Source organism: Protomyctophum bolini, assembly GCF_963924005.1.
Source record: "Protomyctophum bolini genome assembly, chromosome: 21".
Lineage (NCBI taxonomy): Eukaryota > Metazoa > Chordata > Actinopteri > Myctophiformes > Myctophidae > Protomyctophum > Protomyctophum bolini.
This window is the reverse complement of record NC_137882.1, coordinates 33,141,740-33,162,176: the sequence shown is the minus strand read 5'-3', so window position 1 is coordinate 33,162,176 and position 20,437 is coordinate 33,141,740. Positions and strand designations below refer to the sequence as shown.

At 43.6% G+C, this 20,437-nt stretch overlaps 1 pseudogene across 1 annotated transcript in view; it reads right to left on the bottom strand.

Moving 5' to 3' along the window:
- LOC308336499 (neuropilin and tolloid-like protein 1) overlaps positions 1-10,014 on the bottom strand; it is a 13,754-nt pseudogene extending 3,740 nt beyond the window's left edge. Inside the window, exon 1 of the transcript in view lies at positions 9,972-10,014. The product of the transcript in view is annotated as a neuropilin and tolloid-like protein 1 (transcript). The remainder of the gene's footprint in view (positions 1-9,971) is intronic.
- Between the last annotated feature and the right edge of the window lie 10,423 nt (positions 10,015-20,437).

Genomic DNA, 20,437 nt, shown 5'->3' with positions numbered 1-20,437 from the left:
CTCCCCTCTCTCTCTCTCTCTCTCTCTCTCTCTCTCTCTCTCCCCCCCCTCTCCCTCTCTCTCTCTCTATGTCCCTCTACCTCTCTCTCTCCCTCCCCCCCCCCCCCCCTCTCTCTCTCTCCCCATGTCCCTCTCCCTCTCGTCTCACTCGCGTAGCACGGATCAAGTGAAGGTTAGAGTGTCCTCTCTCTCTCTCATGGCCCACATTCTGATGCCAGGGCTAATTGCATAATTTGTTTCAGAATTAACAGCTAATAGCAGCTCTCTTCCAGACCCACGCCACACGGCCCCTCCCTCCCTCCCGCACTCTCGTTCAACGCCTTGTTTTTTCAACCTCTCATCCCATTACGCCACTACGTACGTGCCAACGACGCCAGACAATGTGCTTGAAAGAAATAATCATACTAGAGCCAATTAGATTCTAACTCACAGGCGCACGCGAACGCATGCACACACACATAACACTCCAACAACAATGTGTGCGCACACACACACACACACACACACACACACACATCAGCTCATTGAATATAATTGTAACTCCTTTACTTTATAGCTATAGTGAATCAAACAGCAATGCATGAATTCTAAGGACGTATATGCTTGTATTTTAGGCTATAATATGTATCCACGCACAACATGTACATTGTGTAGTAGTAGACCCTATAAAACAGCCTATATATATATGACATTCGACATTTAGAAGTGCAGTACTTCTGTGTAGTTGACTGGAAGTGTGCCAGAAATGCGGCGCCTTTGCAAGATTATCTCCGGACGGACGGACGGACAGACATACGGACAGACTATAAAGCGGCGCTCAAATAGACGCCCCGGCGACTCCTCGCTATGTGTGACGTGAACTAATACTTCAACCCTCCCACTGCCAAGGATGCACCGCACGTCTCCACAAAGCCAAACAACGGTTTTGAAATGAAATTGCAATTCCAATCACCTGGCTGAAGAGACAGACCAGGAGCTGTGTGCGTGCATGCGTGCGTGCGTTTATGCATGTGTGTGTGTGTGTGTGTGTGTGTGTGTGTGTGTGTGTGTGTGTGTGTGTGTGTGTGTGTGTGCGTGCGTGCGCGGCTGCGCGCACTCACGCGCAGGACCTGCATCTGAGCGCGTGGAGGCTGCATGTGAGCAGAGGATTGGGGATACAAGGGTCTGAAAGAGACAAGATAAGCTGCTCCAAAGGTGTCCAAGTCAATCCCCCCCCAACCAGGCAATAACCTTCTCTACTCTCCATGTAATAACCAACCTGAATTTCAAAAACTTAACCAAACAAACAACCTCTCTCTCTCTCTCTCTCTCTCTCTCTCTCTGTGTGGGTGGGGTGGGAGACTGTAGGGAGAGAGAGAGAGAGAGAGAGAGAGAGAGAGAGAGAGAGAGAGAGAGAGAGAGAGAGAGAGAGAGAGAGGGGGGAGAGAGAGAGAGAGAGAGAGAGAGAGAGAGGAGAGAGATATAGAGAGAGATAGAGAGAGGGAGGCAGGTAAGTCAAGAACAAAGGCTGCGGTGGTACAGCAGCAGAATTCAATCAATGCCAGCTGATCCAGCTGCCAATCACAAGCTCTATTAACCCACAGGGTGGAGGTGGCCGCTTTGTTTTATATCCGTTCGTCTTTCCATGAAGACCGTCAGCAAAACGGACCGCCATCTTACATATACGTACAGTATACAATACAGCAGGCCCGGCCACACCCCCATGGCGGGAACGGCGTGTGACTGTGTGTGCGTGCGTGCGTGCGTGCGTGTGTGTGTGTGTGTGTGTGTGGGATGTAATGTCATGGCTGTTGGCTGGAAAGCCTTGCATCTCCAAAACTGTTACTTTTCAGGAAATGGGAAAACAGAACTGTGTTCCTCCAATGTACTGTATTTAGTCAGGCCGATATATAGGGTATCTAAAGCAGTATTTACGTCTGCAGCCAAATATTTGCTCCAGTGTAATCCACTATTGATTAATAGAGGGTCAAGAAGTCACCGTTTGTACGTGGATCAGTCGGGAGTGCATGTTCTATAGTGCAACATTTGTAAACGTTTCCCTGTCTATACACTAACCTTTTACAGTCCACCCACCTGGCTCAAAAACTTCACATGTCTGCAAAAACAACATGCAGTTTTTTTACAGTTTGAAAAGGTCATTCTAACCCAAAGCGTCAAACCGAGGGCCGACAGAACAGAATGATATAAAAAAAGCCAATAAAAACGCTGCTTTGATTGCAAAGTCGCAAAAGGGGTCACCGAGGTGAAAATGTTAATGTATTTTTCTCCTAATCAACATGACTTGACCTGCACGGCTAGCCAGTGATCTGTAACTGCAGCTCTCTGGCTGGTTGCTAATGTTTCGTGGCTAGAAAACAAAAGCCCCGGGCCCCAAAATCTTAATTAAGGTCCTTCCCGAGTCGACGTGCAACCTTCAGATGACAGCGTCAGGACAAAGAGCGGTGGAGGTGGGAGAAAATGTAATTTCTTTCCACTCCTTTCACCATTTTAAGGGAAATAATTGGCGTCTGTTGATAAGTCGTCATGCCAGACCTTGGGTCTGTGTGGGACCGTGAATGTGTAACCGATCCGGTTGCCTTTTCTATTACGACATTAAATCATTGCTGTTGAGGTGGAAGCCTTGAATCTCTTTTATTATCATTTTTAAAAAAATGTCTTGAAATGGCGAAAATAGTCATTGGTTAGACCAGTCATTAGTCCTACAACCTATCTCAAACCCTCACCCTGACCCTAACCTCCAACGGGGCAGCACACCTAAACCTAACCTTAACCCTCTCCCAACCCTTAACGCACCCCTCACCAACCTTAATCTGGTGGTGAAGTAGGACATTCATTTGTGACCAGATTTGGCTGAGAGCCTGTCATCGCGCAAACTCCAGTTTAATGAGTTAATAGCACAGGCAGACTCTTCACATACTAGAGCATGTCTGAAATAAGTGTCAGAGCTGAAATCTATGTAAATATGAGAAAAAAAAGCTTAAACATAGCTAGCGTAGCTAGGTGTAATGTTAGTCCATAGATAAGCCTGTTTTCTCAACTTGCTGTTTTTTACATTACTCTATTAAGCCATATCTCCAAAACTGGTGGGTCAAACAGAACAAGAACAACCAATATGTCAATTTGATTACCTGCTTTCATAAAACGTGAAAAAAAACAAAAAACAATGACAGTCTCGCAGTCAAATTTAGTCACATTTATTAAAAAAAAACCAATAAACTAAAAACTAAACATAAAAAGTAAAACAATGTGGAGATACAGTACAGGGTTTCATGCCCGCCAGCAACCAAATGGTATTACAGTGCAGCACAGCAGCACACAACAAGCCTCGTTTTAAAACTGTAAACCGACAGCTTAACCAAGCAGCAACGCCACGAACGAATAAAAACACACTTTTCACTGAGCTTTTCTCTGTTTCTCTCTGTCTATCTAGACCCCTCTGTCTGTCTGTCATCATATCCTCATGTGAAGATAGAGAGAGACACACACGCGCACACACACACACACACACACACACACACACACACACACACACACACACACACACACACACACACACACACACACACACACACACACACACACACACACACACCCCAATGTGCAAGCCCTCCTCTTTCTCTCTCTCTTTCTCTGAAAGTATGCATCTACAGCTGACGTTGTTAGAGAGCAGGTTAGCTGCTTTAAACCGATACTGACTATGGATCAATGCACATTGATGCATATGAACTGAATGTACAGTATTTATGTACATGTATCTCGTGTGATCTCAACGTATATGAGGGTTTATTATGATGTTTGTGCCCCCTGCAAAGCCCCCCCAACCGCCAGAGCAATATCACGCACACAAACAACGCGCGCGCACACACACACACGCCTCCAGAGCCCTCCTAAATAATTCCTAAATAATAATAATAATAACAACACAGAGAGGCAACTGGGGGGAAGGGAGTCAATATCATTCATACAGTACCTTCTCCACGGAGACAGCAGCAACACAGCAGGCAGCGAGAGAGAGAGACAGAGAGAGAGAGAGAGAGAGAGAGAGAGAGAGAGAGAGAGAGAGAGAGAGAGAGAGAGAGAGAGAGAGAGAGAGAGCGAGAGCGAGAGCGAGAGAGAGACAGAGACAGAGACAGAGAGAGAGAGAGAGAGAGAGAGAGAGAGAGAGAGAGAGAGAGAGAGAGAGAGTCCGTTAATATGAAACAGTAGTAGCATGAATATAGATACAGTTCCCATGAATACAGACTCAGAGCTACATGTACCAAACTGTCACTACACCGAGCATGAGACTCATGCAAATAGTCTTCACACACCCCTCCTATTTCTTACCATGTCAAATAAATATAAAAGCCTTAAAGGTAGAGTAAGTGATTTCACTCAAAAAACCTTAGGTTTCGTTTTTGGCTGTGGGACCTAAGCCTTCGTCCAATCAGGATAGAGAGTCAAAAACGAAACCTAAGGTTTTTTGACCCCCAGGGGTTAACTGGGGACAGGGAGGAACTCCTTATATGGTCAGCACACTCTATAGTAGAGAGGATTATCACAACAAAACAAAAAAATAAGTGATATTTGAATTAAGTGAAATCACTTACTCTACCTTTAAATTAGCACTTATAGCCGAGGGTACTTAAAAGATGTACAGCACAGACTTCCAAAATGTGAACCGGCACTGCACTGCAGGAGTTTCGTTCATTTAGTGTCGTACGACTGCTGCGATTCTTTTCAAAGCTTTGCACATTCGTCAAAGCAGTCTGAAAGTAGGTGTTATGTTGGGCCATCCGCACCTAGCATCACCACCATGTCCACAGAAAGTGTTGTATGAGAGGAGGGACGCTTAATTGGATATCGTAGCGCTCTCGCGTGCAGCGCTTATTGACACCCGCCTGCGGCTTTAAGAAAAAAACTAAAAAGGCTGTGAAATTTCACTTTTGTGCAAGCTCCATCTTTGGGTATAGCTTATTCCTAGAAAGATAAATTAAAAAGAAGAGGGGGGATGGGGAGCAACGAGAAAAAATGTCAATCTAACAATCTACTACATACTGTTACAAGCATGTCCATCTGGTACAGCATGTATATACACTAGTTTGAAATACGGTGCATGAACATATACAGCAGCATCTACTGCACCGTATGGATATCTTGTTGTCCAGATGCCACAGATCCAAACCGCTATGCCAATATATTTGGTCATGTATATATATATGTATAGTATACTGTATGGTATAGTGGTGCCCAAATTATTTACTCAAGAGAAATTAGAGACTTTTGCCCCGGTCCGCCACGACCCAGAAATCTATCCTCAAACCACAAACGGGTGTCTCGACCCACCACTGTTTGAGAACCAGTGCAGTATATGGGACCGACCGACATCAAACTGGGCGCGCGCATCGGCAAAGGACTCCAGGGAGGGAGTGGGGACGTGCAGAGTCTAGTAGTATAATATAGAATAGATAACAAACCAGCTAAGAATAAGACAATAACGACGGCAACATACACTCTGAAACAACTGTATAGAAGACAACAGCGCCGAAACGAGAAAAAAAAGAAATCACACACGTGTCTGTGGGATTTTCAGAGCGAGCAAAGGCGGGAGATTTCAATCAAGATTTGCGACAGTCTAATAGGACGGTGTGTAGGTTATCATTACCGGCGGTGCGGTCTGCATCCTGTAACGCATGTTTGCCTTATCACCGTTTAGCACATTGATAACGGCTGAGAGCAGCAAAAAATGTCATTCCACCGGCTAAAAGCCGGGCATATATGTGTCACCGGCAAACAATGTGGCCTGTCCGTGAAATAATGGGGCTTCATTTGTGTGAGTCTGAGAAAGTATTTGAAATTCAATCTCGCTGCGGCTGGATATTGAGGCAACGGCGGCGTTTGTGTGTTAAGGTAAAGGTATAAAGTCAATAAATGCATTGTGACATATATAGCTGCGACCCCTAACTCCTCCATTAACCCATTCTGGGCGGGAACCCCTTTTGGTGTTAGCATTATGTTATGGTTTAGCTATTTAAAAAAATAGCAGATCTACAAGCTCATAGCGCGCCACCGAGTGGCATCTTTGAATATATATTTCAGAGCGAACATTTTTAATTCAAATATTGGCTTCTGGGAGGTCCCTGGAACAACATATTTTGAGATGGGGGGGTCCGTGGCCCAATAGAGATAATTCTGGGGGGTCCTTGACATGAAAAAGGTTGAGCACAACTGACATAGAAACTTGGGTTTTTCAGAAAACTGCAGGATTTAGAAGCCTTCTTTTTTAATCGCCATCAGTCCAAAATGGGTTAAATTATCAGTCAGGACGTTTGCTGTGCAATACTGCAGATTGCTAACCCAGAATCATAAATATCCAGATGAAAAAAAATCCATATATCCATATATATATATATATATATATACATATATATATTATTTCTTTTATCGCAAACATTCAAGATATTTATAAGATACTGGTCTGAGGATGTCAGCATGTACGTAATAACCACTTAAACACACTATACTTGATAATACAGACCTGAGTTGCAACTGTACAGCAGATCTACAAGCTCATAACGCGTCACGTTGTGATGTGTTGTGAGCTTGTAGATTGGATGTCTGGTAGTTAATGATAAGGACAGAGAGAGAGAGAGAGAGAGAGAGAGAGAGAGAGAGAGAGAGAGACAGAGAAAAAGAGAGACAAGCCGAGAGAGAAAGAGGTCCATGAAGACACACATGGTTTCTTTCTTCCACTATCAAACACACACGCACGCACACAAACACACACGCACGCACACACAAACACACACGCACGCACACAAACACACACGCACGCACACAAACACACACGCACGCACACAAACACACACGCACGCACGCACACAAACACACACGCACGCACACAAACACACACGCACACAAACGCGCGCACACAAACACACACGCACGCACACAAACACACACGCACACAAACACACACGCACACAAACGCGCGCACACAAACACACACGCACGCACACAAACACACAAGCACGCACACAAACACACACGCACACAAACACACACGCACACAAACACACACGCACACACTCACACAAACATGCACATATGCGCACACGCACAGTCGCACACACACACACACACACACACACACACACACACACAAACACACCACATGTCGGACAGCTGATCATTGCTGCTGGCAGGCATCTGACTGTCTCTCGCACAGAGGATGTGGCTGCAGCCAGATGTGGACTAACATCTACTGACGTTGTTGCTCACCCGACTGCCCCAGTGTGTGCAAGTCAGCAGCCACCTGAACCTGTATGCAACATGAAGCACAATCCTATACGTACTGTATAGTAAACCACACACACGCATGTGTTACATCATTGGTTCATGCTGTACAATACCAGTATGGTCCCTTAAATGTTGGTTCAAATTTCCAATTCCAATAAAATATATATTCAAAGTAGGCTACTAAACGTAAATGTACAACGTCCCATTTCTCACATTTTCAAAATGTGTAAACCTTTCAAGAATGGCAGATCTAAAGGCTCATGCTTGTAGATCTAGACCTTTGAACAGACGAGTAGAAAACAGGGCTTAATTTAGTAAATGTATGCTTCGTTACTTTCCACCAGTGGTGGAAAATAACGAAGTACAATTACTTCGTTACTGTACTTAAGTACAAGTTTGGAGAATTTGTACTTTTATTGACTACTTTTCTTTTGCTGTATTTTTACTTTTACTTCGTTACATTTACAAGGAAAAAATCGTACTTTTAATGCGCTATATTTAAAATCGGACACCTCGTTACTCGCTACAAATTAAATAATAAAATCTTATATTTGTCTTACTGGAGGAATGCGCAGTTGAGAATTGAACAGGGCTGCTCCACTCTCAGATAATAGGGGGCGGAGTTGTGTTCTGCTGCCTGGCCTGCTTTGAAGACGGCAAGACGCACACACTGTGTTGTTTTGTCACACGCATTCAACATGGATGCATTAAACATGCCTTAATATTTAGCGGAAAACCAACCAATAAGTCCCTATCCGACACAAATGAACTAATCTTTCTCAGCCGTCACTGGAGCGCGCATCTAGCTACTGCATGAGGATCATGCACGCTGACAGACAGCAGACACTGTCCCAACTCCTAACACAAACACTGAGGGAACTTGTTGTTGTACACACATAATGTGCCACGAAAAATAGCTTCCAATAGCTTAGTTGGTTATTATCGCTTCGAGGAGGTACGTGTCCATAATATCGCCACGAACGGCCAACAAACAGTGAATGAAATTTATTCTTCGCCGTACAAAGTGTTCCGTGCTGAAAATAGCTGATATACAAGCTCACAACTCGTCGCGTCCGGACACGTTGTGAGCTTGTAGATCAGCCAACCCCAGCATGCGGAGATGCAGGCTCTGAGAACGTTCAGAAACTTTTGCCTTCACAATAAAAGCATGCAAAAGCCCATATAGAGAAGGAAAAATAATTCGGTGGCATTTCACATTGCAAAAGAGCAATTTTTGTAAAATGTAAAAAATATATAAAAATTTAAGCAAAAAAATAACGAAAAAGAACTATAATAGTTCATTTTTCAAAATTTGGAATGATGAACTATGAATGGAACTAGTTCATTTTAAAAATGTTGAACTGTGAACTGAACTATAGTTCCTAAAAAAAAAGAACTTTCCCAACACGATGTATGCTGTTGGGGGTTCTGTATTTTCAGTATTTTTTGGAATAAAGCCACTTTTGACAGGATGACAATTTTAGAAATTCATTTCTTTGTATTCATTTTGAGAATAATTTTGTATTTTGTACTTTGTACTTTGTAATTTTTACTTTTATACTTAAGTACATTTTACGCCGGGTAAATTTTTGTACTTAAGTACATTTTATTTGAGGTACTTTTATACTTTTACTTAAGTAACTTTCTTAATGGGCACTTTGTACTTTTACTTAAGTAATTTTCAAGTAGAGAATCAGTATTTTACTTAAGTAAAATATTTTTGTACTTTTTCCACCACTGCTTTCCACGAAGGGGCCGAGCGCTAGGCAAAGACTCCTGCGTTGGTGTATCTGCCGCGATAATTACCAACCACAAGCCTCCTCTGTGCAAACTGCAAAAACAAACAACTAAATGCTGCAATCTACGGTGCTATACGGTGCCGAGCCATCCGTCTCATCAGAGTGAGTAGCACTATAATGCCATTAATTCACGCCGAGGGGAAAATGTTGAGACAGGCAGGCTAGGGAGGCTATACGTAGGTGGAGAAGACAAAAGAGAAGCGGACGAAATTGAGAGAATCTGAGTGATGAGAAACAGTGAGTGAGTGAGACAGAGAGAGAGAGAGAGAGAGAGAGAGAGAGAGAGAGAGATTGAAAGTGGAACCGAGTGCAGAGAGCACAAACAGAAAGTCAAACTGTCCGTCCGTCCGTCCGTCCATCTGTCCGTCCTCCACATTGAGCCTATAGTCTCGCGTTACCATGCAGACTGTTGCCTCCGCCATTTCCAAACGCTTCATCATACAGTCTTTATGGGCTAACGGAAAAAGGTCTCATGAGTGTCCGGATACAGCGGAAGTGGAGCCTCCTCGCCACTTCCGTTTTTCGTCTTGACAGTCGCGCATAATTATTTATCCTGATATAAATAGAAAACATCTAAGGCTGTATAGATTGTTGCTTAGCAGAAAAGGAAAAATATATATTTTCGTGAACGGAAATGTCAGCTTCCGTTACTCAGCTCATGGGGGCTGTAGTCCCAGACTCTATATAGCATTCTGTTACTCAGCTCATGGGGGCTGTAGTCCCAGACTCTATATAGCATTCTGTTACTCAGCTCATGGGGGCTGTAGTCCCAGACTCTATATAGCATTCTGTTACTCAGCTCATGGGGGCTGTAGTCCCAGATTATATATAGCATTCGGAGATTGTGGAATAGTTGTCTGGTGACGCGAGACTACATCGAGCCTGACACCTGACCCATGATTATCGTCCTGTGGGCCGAGGCCCACTGGTGGGCCATGATGGGAATAATGCAAGTGGGCCCTCAAATAATTGGCAAAAAATAAATAAATGAATGAAATAAAATAAAATAAAATACATTACAACCTTGAAAAAAATGTGTTCCGATTGTAGATCCCGGTAAATTGGAACTTAAAGGTAGAGTAAGTGATTTCACTCAAAAAACCTTAGGTTTCGTTTTTGGCTGTGGGACCTTCATCCAATCAGGATAGAGTGTCAAAAATGAAACCTAAGGTTTTTTGACCCCCAGGGGTTAACTGGGGACAGGGGAGGAACTCCTTATATGGTCAGCACACTCTATAGTAGAGAGGATTATCACAACAAAACAAAAAAATAAGTGATATTTGAATTAAGTGAAATCACTTACTCTACCTATACCTACTACATTATATTAGTTCCACTGATCCAAGTCAGGACACAAATCGATTTGATTCGTCATTAAAATAAATGCTGACACCCAGCTGACCACTTAACAGGGGAAAGACATGACACTGTACTGTACTTCATTATGTAGGCCATACTTTTAAATATTCATGTAGATTGATACCAGCATGTACTTGTAAATGTATTCATCGATACCAGCATGTACTTGTAAATATTCATGCAGATTGATGCCAATGTGTCCAGTAGTCCACAGACCGGCCAGTAGCAGGAGAGAAACACCACGTTCCCTCAATGTACACTGCTGAGGGACACACACACACACACACACACACACACACACACACACACACACACACACACACCCACACACACACACACAAACACACATGCAGTATTTATGAACTACTGCTGCTGCTGGGGAACAATACGTCACATTTACACCCAGCCTCCTGAAGGCATCCATCTATCTGAGCACACAGTGCAACCCAATGGTTCTCAATCTTTTCTGGATCAGGGCCCACTTGAAAATCTACAGCCATCCGACCACTTAACATGGCTTTTAGCTGCCATGTTAAGTGGTCAAATCAAATGTGTAGGCTTTAGGCTCAAGGAGGGCTCTTGTATTGTTGAGGCATTTGAGAAAAGGGTTTACTTTATTATACTTACTCGTACTACTGTTCCACTGCTTATGGGAATGTGAGGAGATTAAAACATTCTGGAGGTCTGTGGTCCATTATGTCTCTCAGATTATGTCAGGTCCAGTTCCTCTTTGTCCTAAATTATGTATACTCAGTATTTATCCATTAAATTGTACACTAAATAGTAATGAAAAAATAATGACCGACCTTTGCCTGTTACAGGCCAGACGCTCAATTGCGCTGTGTTGGAAGAATGTCAATGCCCCTACGATCGGCTTTTGGCTGAGGAACTTAACAACCTGTTTGGCACATGAGACACTAACTTATGTAATTAGGAAGAAACCTGCGGTATTCTATAAGATATGGGACAAGTTCTTGGACTTAATTAAGCCAGGTGATATTGAAGAGGCTTTGGATGTATAGTGGTTAACTGAGTAGTCAGCTGGGGGGTGGGGGTAGGGAACTGTGACGGACATTGTGAATCTGTTTGTTTAACTGTATGTAATTTGTTTTATTTTCGTTTTATTTTTCGTTTTGTCATTATTTATTTATTTTTGTTTTGTATTTATTATTGTCAAATAATTTCGTGATAAGATTTTGTTTGTATTTGTGCTACCAGGGGGATGTGGGGGATATATGTCAATTGTTGAAAATACTTATTTGTACTGTAAAGAAAATGAATAAACATATGTAAAAAAAAAAAAAATACTTACTCGTACTACACGTACTGTATTCTACTTTAGCACAACTGACAAAATGCCACTGTGGTATTAATGAGATACTGTAACTTGTCTTGCTAACACACATGCTATTGTGTAGAAACAATAGCACAAGCCAGAAGCCAGCTCAGTGCAGTTGAGCTGACACTGTATTTTTTAACACTTGAGGAGGCCATGTTGTTTTTATAGAAGTGACCAGCTGCCACGGTTTTGTGTATGTATACTGTAAGTCACCAAATCAAATTCCTTGGCCGATTACTCAAATCCATACCAACCACTTAAACCAAACATCATCTCATAATGGCTCTTTACTCGACCTCGTTATCAGTGCTGCAAAGTACTGGACTTAAGTACACGTTTGAGTTTGACTTTATATTGTGATATACCTTTACTTAAGTAAAAAAATCTGAGGTCTTCTTCCACCCCTGAAGACAGGCCTGATTTGGTAGAGACTATATGACGACATCATGTGGCATCTGAATCCAGACAATCCATTTGTATGTACTGAGCATTACCCACTTGGGAGGAAGGGGCCCATTCTCCTGCCATCTGCACCACACAGAGATGAAGTCGCCAACTGGCCCCCATTGATTTCGACTGGACCATGAGGACCGCGGTTCAACTGGGGAGGCCAGCCGGACACAAGGAAGAGCATTCAGCTTCTGCCAGCAGCAAGCCGCAGCTCGGCAAAACACGAGCTCTCTTTGTATACAAAGCAGAGTCACAAGAAAAAAAACTAGATAAAATGTCAGTGAAAAGGAACCACCAAGCGAGGCCGTTTGAAATGTATGGTAATTGGCAGGCACATCTGTTTGTCATTTCAGTGTTGCGCAAAACAAAATCCAACTCACTAATTAGACGTAGGTTAAACAGTTACATGCAAATGTGTCATTATTTCGTGAAGCTTGCTCACTCGCGAGCACGTGCGAGCCTTTCAGTCGGACGGGCCTAATTAAATCCGGGCTCGTCTGCACAGAGCAAATGAACCTTAATGCACAGCATGATCTCAAACGGTTCATAGACATATCACACACACACACACGCACACACACACACACACACACACACACACGCATGCATGCACACAGCCACACACTCACACACACACACACACACACACACACACACACACACACACACACACACACACACACGCTACCCCAGCAAAAACTAAGTACAAATCAAGCAGCTCCATCACATAAACATATCCTCTAAATACCTAATCCGAACCCCACCAACACCAAACGCAATATTTTACTAACTATAAGCTTTAACTAAAGAATACTATCATATTTTCCACGCACGCACGCACACAGTCTACCTAACAGCTGGGAACTGACAGGAATGTCAGCCTGCCCTGTCTGCGCAGCTTCTTTTACCGGCTGCTTCATGCGTGACCGCCGCGATGTCGCCAAGTTTGGAGTCTCGCAGACAAACAACGGGGAGATGAAACTCGTACTTGTCAGGGTGTCAAGACGATGACAAGCCTCCGAAACAGACCAGACACACTCTGCTTCATCTGACATGCAGGGACAGTGATGGCACAGAATGTAGCCCAGCCTTCTGTGCAATTTAGACTCTATATACTGTGTTGTCAGACTGTTGCCTGAGCCCTCCCACAACTTTCAAATGACGTCATACAATACTGTACTTATACGGAAGCACTGAAAACGATTCTGCAACTGCTTAGCGCTAGCAGTTGCGTAAATGTGTCCTGATATAAATCAAAGTAGTCAAAGCATAATGTAAAGCTGCTTATACTGCTTATCGGAAATGGAAATTCAAAAGTAGACATTAAAGACATTTTAAAATATATGTTGGTGAACGTAAATGACGAGCATACGTATGACAGCTTCCGGAATCAGCTTTTCAGGGGGTATAGTTCCAGACTCCATATAGCATTCAGAGATTGTAAAATAGTTGTCTGGCGTTAGAATCTAGACCAGTGGTTCTTTAACCTTTTAATTTCAAGGATCCCAAATTAATTTGCTGAGAGTGCACAAAAGGTACCCTTACAAGTCTGTAAGGGTACCCAATTCGGTTCCTATTATTATCAATAATTTGGCTGGGGACCCCCTGGAACCCCATCAAGGATACCTGGGGGACCCCACTGTTATAGACTAATAAATGCCATGTGTAACAGCCGTTGGCTGTTCCATGTGTTTGATTAGTAGTGGTCCTAAATACATATAGGGCTAATGCTATTATACCTATACATATTTATTAGTAGGCTTGATAAGCAGGTACAGGTCCCTGTGTGTCACTCCCTGTCTCTCTCTCCCCATTTCCTGTCTGTATACTGTATCAATAAAGACCCAAATAAGCAAAAAAGCAATACAGGAAAAAGGTAAGGAACCGACTGAAAGGTTTAGCCTATTATCATCCCATTTCCATCACAGTTACAGCATAACAGAGAATAAATTGCCCCAATGATTGTGTGAAATGTAAAAATTATGTAAAATGAGGGATTTAAGAAAGACTGCTATAGCGCACCTTGGGTGATGACACACGTACAAAAGAAGAAAAATAAGAATTCTAACACGGACGCCGCCTGTCTCGGAGGCTAAATATAACGGTTTAGGGTTGGTTGCGTGGCAGCGTTTCAAAAGTGACTCAACAAGTGAATTGTCCAAGCATGACGCAAACATTTTGTTTTATCCTCACTTTTCCTGGGCTGTGTGTGCTCCAGTTCCTGTCAATTTGATCCAATGAAAGCCAATGAAACTGGTTAGATGACTAATGATATCCAATGAAATCAACAGGAACTGGAGCACACACAGCCCAGGAAAAGTGTGGATATGAATCATCCCTCCCGGGATCCATCCCTTCCGGTTCTGCAGAGATCCACACCCACACACTCACGCACGTTTGTGTTCCGGGGAAAACGACTAATCACTCTCCTGGGTCTCGACCTGAAAGGTTTGGAAACCACTGGTTTTAGTTTCTTGGTTTACCCGTCATCGTAGTTTTCTGAGGCACTACACTGTCTCTATGCTACTGTAGTTGCTGTATGCTACGTTGACCTTGCTTATTGTATGTCACTCACTCTGGATAAATGACTAAATTGTAAAATAAATTGTACTACACTACATGCAGAAAAATCTTTCTCTGCGTTTATGTGTGTGTTGGCAATTGCCCAATTATAATAATGTTTTTGTCATCACTCTTCCACAGTGTGATTATGTGTGCCTCTTTCATTGTACCCTGCTGTGGAGACATAGGCGTAGCAGTGCTGTGTGTGTGTGTGTGTGTGTGTGTGTGTGTGTGTGTGTGTGCTGTACTTGTTTTACTATATCTGCGAGAGACACATGTCCTCACATGTATAGTACAATTTGAGAAATGGACTGTGAGGACTATTGCAATGGTAGTTTTATGGAAAATATAAAAAAAAAAATAACAAGATTCAGGTTGGGGTTGCGGTTATAATTAGACATTTAGAGTTTTACCTGATTTATACATACGTAGTTGTGCACACAACAAACATAGCCTATAATCTACAAGGTCACAACATGTTGCCCGCAACATATCACGACACACGCTGTGACCTTGTAGATCTGATATTTTCGGCTCTAGAGTATTATTTTTCTTCATAATATCGTTAAGGTGAAATGTTTACGTCCTCACAAGTATAGCAAAACAAATGTATAGTACCGGTATATACAAAAGTGTATATGCATAGTGTCACAAAAATGTAGCCGACATGAGTTGTATGTAATTATAGTAAACAAAGAAAAAAAAATCTGGGCGTCCCTTGACGCGTCATTCGAAACCCTATGTCGGTTGTGCAAGGACGCACTGTGATTGGCCAGTGAACTTGTGCAAGGACGTGCTGTGATTGGCCACTATGATTGCATGGCAGTCGGGGGAAAACGCTCTTGTCAGAACATTATTTACTATTCTCTGCCTATCGGGTCACAACTCCAGCGGCCCTGAGTCGGCTCAATCGAACTTAGCAACGTTCGCCGCGGCAACTCGTTTTGCTTTAGCTCGCTCGTGGTGTCTCACGTGGCTCAAGTTCGCTTGAGGTGGCGGGCCTCCGTTGTGGTCAGAAACTACACTTTAGGGCGAGAGGCACTTCCGCGTTGGACACAAAATCGGGGCGTGGTTATTATGCACAACCCGTAATAGGCTTTCGAATGTCGCCGGCATCCCTTGTTTTTCTTTGAAATAAGGGACAACGGTTGACAACCACCCTATACTCGGGGTCCCTGAAGAAGACAACAATCGCTTCAAAAGGCTCCACTATGTGATAATACAGGAGGCGATATCCGCTCCACCGTGCAAGGCTCTCAGCTATACTGATCCGCTACTGTTTCCTTAACGATTAGCAGGGGGCGAGTGAACAAAATGTCATTTAGTGGAAACACTGTTCTGGAGATTTAAGCAGCGGCGCTATGTTAGTCTTCTTAAATCTACAACAAATGAACCCTGAGCCCTCATGAATAAAACAACAGGGGAGGACGGGAGGTACAGGAGAGGTGGGAGAGAGAGAGAGAGAGACGCACGCACGCACCTCGCCCCCATAAACCCTCGCTCATTGTGAACGTTTGAGGAAGATCTGTGACAAGAAACCGTGACTATATAGAGTCCACAGTGATGGCAGTCACCTGAGTGGGCTGGAGGAGAAAGTCAAACCCTTGAGGTCTGGCTCTCCGAACAGGCTTTTAATGTTCTGTGGGCTGAGAGAGAGAGAGAGAGAGAGAGAGAGAGAGAGGCTTACATTTGTCAGGCACACATCAACGCGTAAAGACCTGTCTGTCTGTTCAAGCGATGGGCAGGGGTGGGGGGGGGGGGTCTTTCACCACTCTCAACTGATGTGACCTTTAGAGCAGTTGTTCTCAACCTGGCGGAGGCATAGCACATGATTAAAAAAATAGACGTTCTACAAGCTCCACTGTAGATCTGCTATTTCACAATATTTATCAATATATTTTTTTTCTCTCCTCAACTCGTGCATTCCCAAGTGCTTATCAGGGTGGTGGGGTGTCCCCAGTCTTATCAGGGGGTAGTGGGTGTATACCACAGCTTGGGGTGTCACAGCCTGAAAAGGACCTCTGCTGTGTAGAGCACTCTAGCGGTTATTATAGTCACAACTCCTATACTGACCCTTCATGACCTTCACGAGTGCATCTAGTGGTCATCACATTTACATACACCAGGGTCAGACTGGGGCTATAATTCAAACCCAAAGTCCATACACCAGCAGTTACAAGATAAGCACACTGACAAAACAAGTAAAACATGCCCTTCGATATATATTTCTCCCCTCTTTGGCACAGTATATGGCGCTAGGCATAGATGTGTAGCCAATTCGGTAAATTGGACAATATCGATTGCTTTACGTATAGTGTAATCCCAGACCCATAATGTAGGTATTAAAGTAGGCTATATTACACACCAACTCACCAGTAGGCCTACTGTGTGTGTGTGTGTGTACAGTACACAAAATCCATAAGGCATCACATATGGTTATGTATACAAAATGAGAATAGCCAGTGCTGCAGCAATATCACAGCTTCATACTGCGCAGACATGCAGGTCATTAATGCAGGCTGGCCAGGTGACATTTCCAGCAGCCAGTCAGTCATTCTGGCTAATGAACACGTTAGACTGTGTGGCCACAGAGTGCTGCTTGTGTAATGTCCCCTCCATTTTATCACACGGATGCAGGCTGACAACTGTGGCACACAGTCAGCCCAGCACGCTACCCACACAAACAATGACGGATTGTTTATGTATTTCTGTTAACATTAAAACACCTTCTCTAGTACAGTGCATGCGTACGTGTGCGTGTGTGTGTGTGAGTGTGTGCGTGCGCCGTGCGTGCGTGCGCAAGAGAGGGAGTGTGTGTGTGTGTGTGTATATGCATTATGCAAATGCATGTGTCTGAAGGCCTTTGTGTGTGTGTGTGTGTGTGTGTGTGTGTGCGTGCGTGTGCAGGGCCGCCGCACAGGCCCTTTTTAATAGGCTTATAAACAATCACTTTCAATATCAGACCTAATATCTATAGTTTTGCTTACATGTTCATATATTTCACATTTAGTAGGCCTACTCACTGACAGTGCGTGTCTGCATCCTAAACAGTAGCAAATATATGGACGGTGTGGGTCTAAGATGCACCCTTACTACGGTACCCTTCTGTGTACTGTAGACACAGATTAGCACACCAAGGAGACCAAGCTCCGGTCAGCATGAATCATAATCTTTGTTTCAAGTGCAATAAAGGCTTGTGCAATAACAGAGGATGTATATGGTTGTGTGTTGTATTAGTTATTTACTTTGTTGTACGTGTAAGAAACTCCCCCCTGTCGGGTGTAAAGGAGCAACTTGGACACTCAGGCATGTCCACTGCTCTCCCCATGTCCCCCATATATGGGGACTAGGTTGGCGGAGGGGTGTGTAGAGCCCAGGATCACATTAGATAATTGACACAGGGGTGAAAAATGGGTTACAAAATTGCGGGATAAAAATGATAAAAAGACAATCAAAAGATCTACCGGTATTCTATTCTATTATCACGTCATCATGCTGACAGTCCAAAGCATGAGTGAGGACGATACATAAAACATGTTAACACACATTGAGGCTTTAGTGCTCTGTGGCATGACGACACGTTTTGGAGAGACAACAGTTTGCCTAAAGTTTGCAAGAATGTTTGTCGTAGCCCCGAGTTAATCCAGCCATGACTCTGACTGAGTGATTGGCAGCGCTCATAGGATACTACGTGGTGGCCCTGCAGTTACAGTACCTATAGTCTCCAGTTGAAGGCTGCTGGAGGTACAGTATAGCAGGTATAGTTAATGCTGTTTGAACTGCAGCAGACAGGAGACGACTCTGGTGGGAAATTAAAAGCCGGGGCTCCTGAAGCTTTACTGTTGCCGAATCAAATATGCCACTCTAATCCACCTGAACTTTCTTTATGGATATCTGGAGTGCAAAATATGCCCCGTTAATAAAACAAAAGTGATCTTTTTCCGACAGCACGTGATGCTCAAAATGTGTTACCAAAGACTTATTCGGGTGCAAGCGAGTCATGTTTCTACATAGAATGAGGGATGATGTCTCCTTGACATCTATGTATTTGATAGGGAAGAATCAGTGACACCCAACCTGTGTGCCGAGGCTCACTGGTGGGCCGTGAGGTTATTGCAAGTGGACCTCCAAAATAATTAGCAATAATTCATATTGAAAAGAAATTACATGGAATGTCTGTCTTTTCTCAAAAAAGAAAAATGATAGAGGTAACTACTAGTATTCTAGATTAGTTCCATTGCTTCAAGCCCGGAACACGATCTATTGATTGAACATTAAAATAGAGATGGTCTGAAAATGTACATGGCCCACCCTTGCTTCCATCGGCTGCTGCGCTGGTCAAAGACGTGTCGTTCAAAAAAGGGATTTGAGACTTTCCAAGTGGGCACAGAACCAGAAGTCTTTGGAGAACCGCTGGAATGAATGAAAAGTGAACAGGGCTAAACATACAGTGCTACACCAACCCCTGTCCGGGTTGGGACAAGCTGGGTGTCACAGTTTTATTTGGAGTTAAAAGGCGGTGGCGATGGCCAAAAAAAGGCCAAAATATGTCAGAAGGGCACCTTCAACAACCAGCGTATAGCACGCTTTCGTACAAGTGCCCCACCGGGTGCATTAAGGGTTTGAGAGTCTGAACGGCACACTTCCAAATAATCCCAAACGATTATGTGAAAAGAAGAAAAATCCATAGACAATTCCACCATGCTTGAGAAAGAGCTTGGTTTAATAATGTAATGGATTGAGTGGCGTATTAAATGGTGAACACACGGTAGGGCACATAAGTCTCTCTCTCTCTCTCCGTCTCTCTCTCCTCCACCCCTCCATCCCATCCATCCGTTCCTCCCTCCAGAAATGTATTTTGTGCTTGAGTGAATTAGGTGATCATTTTTTTTTTATCTTACATGCTTGCCGCGGCTCCTGGAGTTTCTCTGGCTCCAAGGAAATTGGAAAAGCGAAGAAGAAGTCGGGAACATTTATCGCATGCCGGGGTTAATCTCCTGAAATGGTGGGGATTTGGTCAGGGGTATAGGAAGTGGAGGAAAAGCCACGCTTGCACTCGCGAGCTACATTACCAGTCACATTTTCTGACTGAACCGCCGCCCCTCCCCCTTCCCCCCCTTCGTTCACTCGTTTCCCTTCAAGCGAAGGAAGAAACGTCCTCCGAAGCTGAACGGCTGGTGACAAGACAAAGTAGCGGTGCATGAATGAAGGGGCCAACGGTAGCCATCACTCACGTTTTTTGATGGGCTAATAATACGGTACGCTGTGCGATCATGTTTCCAGCGGTCGTGTTAATGCTTCTCAGGGAAAACAAAACACCTGCCCGTCCCCTCCATCCTGTTGTATATTCTAGCATTATCGTCACTGCGCGGTGCCGATGGCAGTTCTAACTAGCTGAATTAGAAGGGGGAAGAAATCTTTTTTTCACATTACAATCAAGGTGACCTTCCTCGTCCTACAGATGCTATTATAGCTAAACCTGTATAGCTCTCATCTGTGATGAGGCAAGCTAATGCTTTAGTATGTTATCCCAGTTAAATTACCAGCATCAACATCATCCAGAAAATAATGAGACTTTTTTTTTTTTTTTTTTTTACCAGTTCTGCTGGCTTTTGAGACTGGCCTATACAACTTCATTTATTTATCCTCT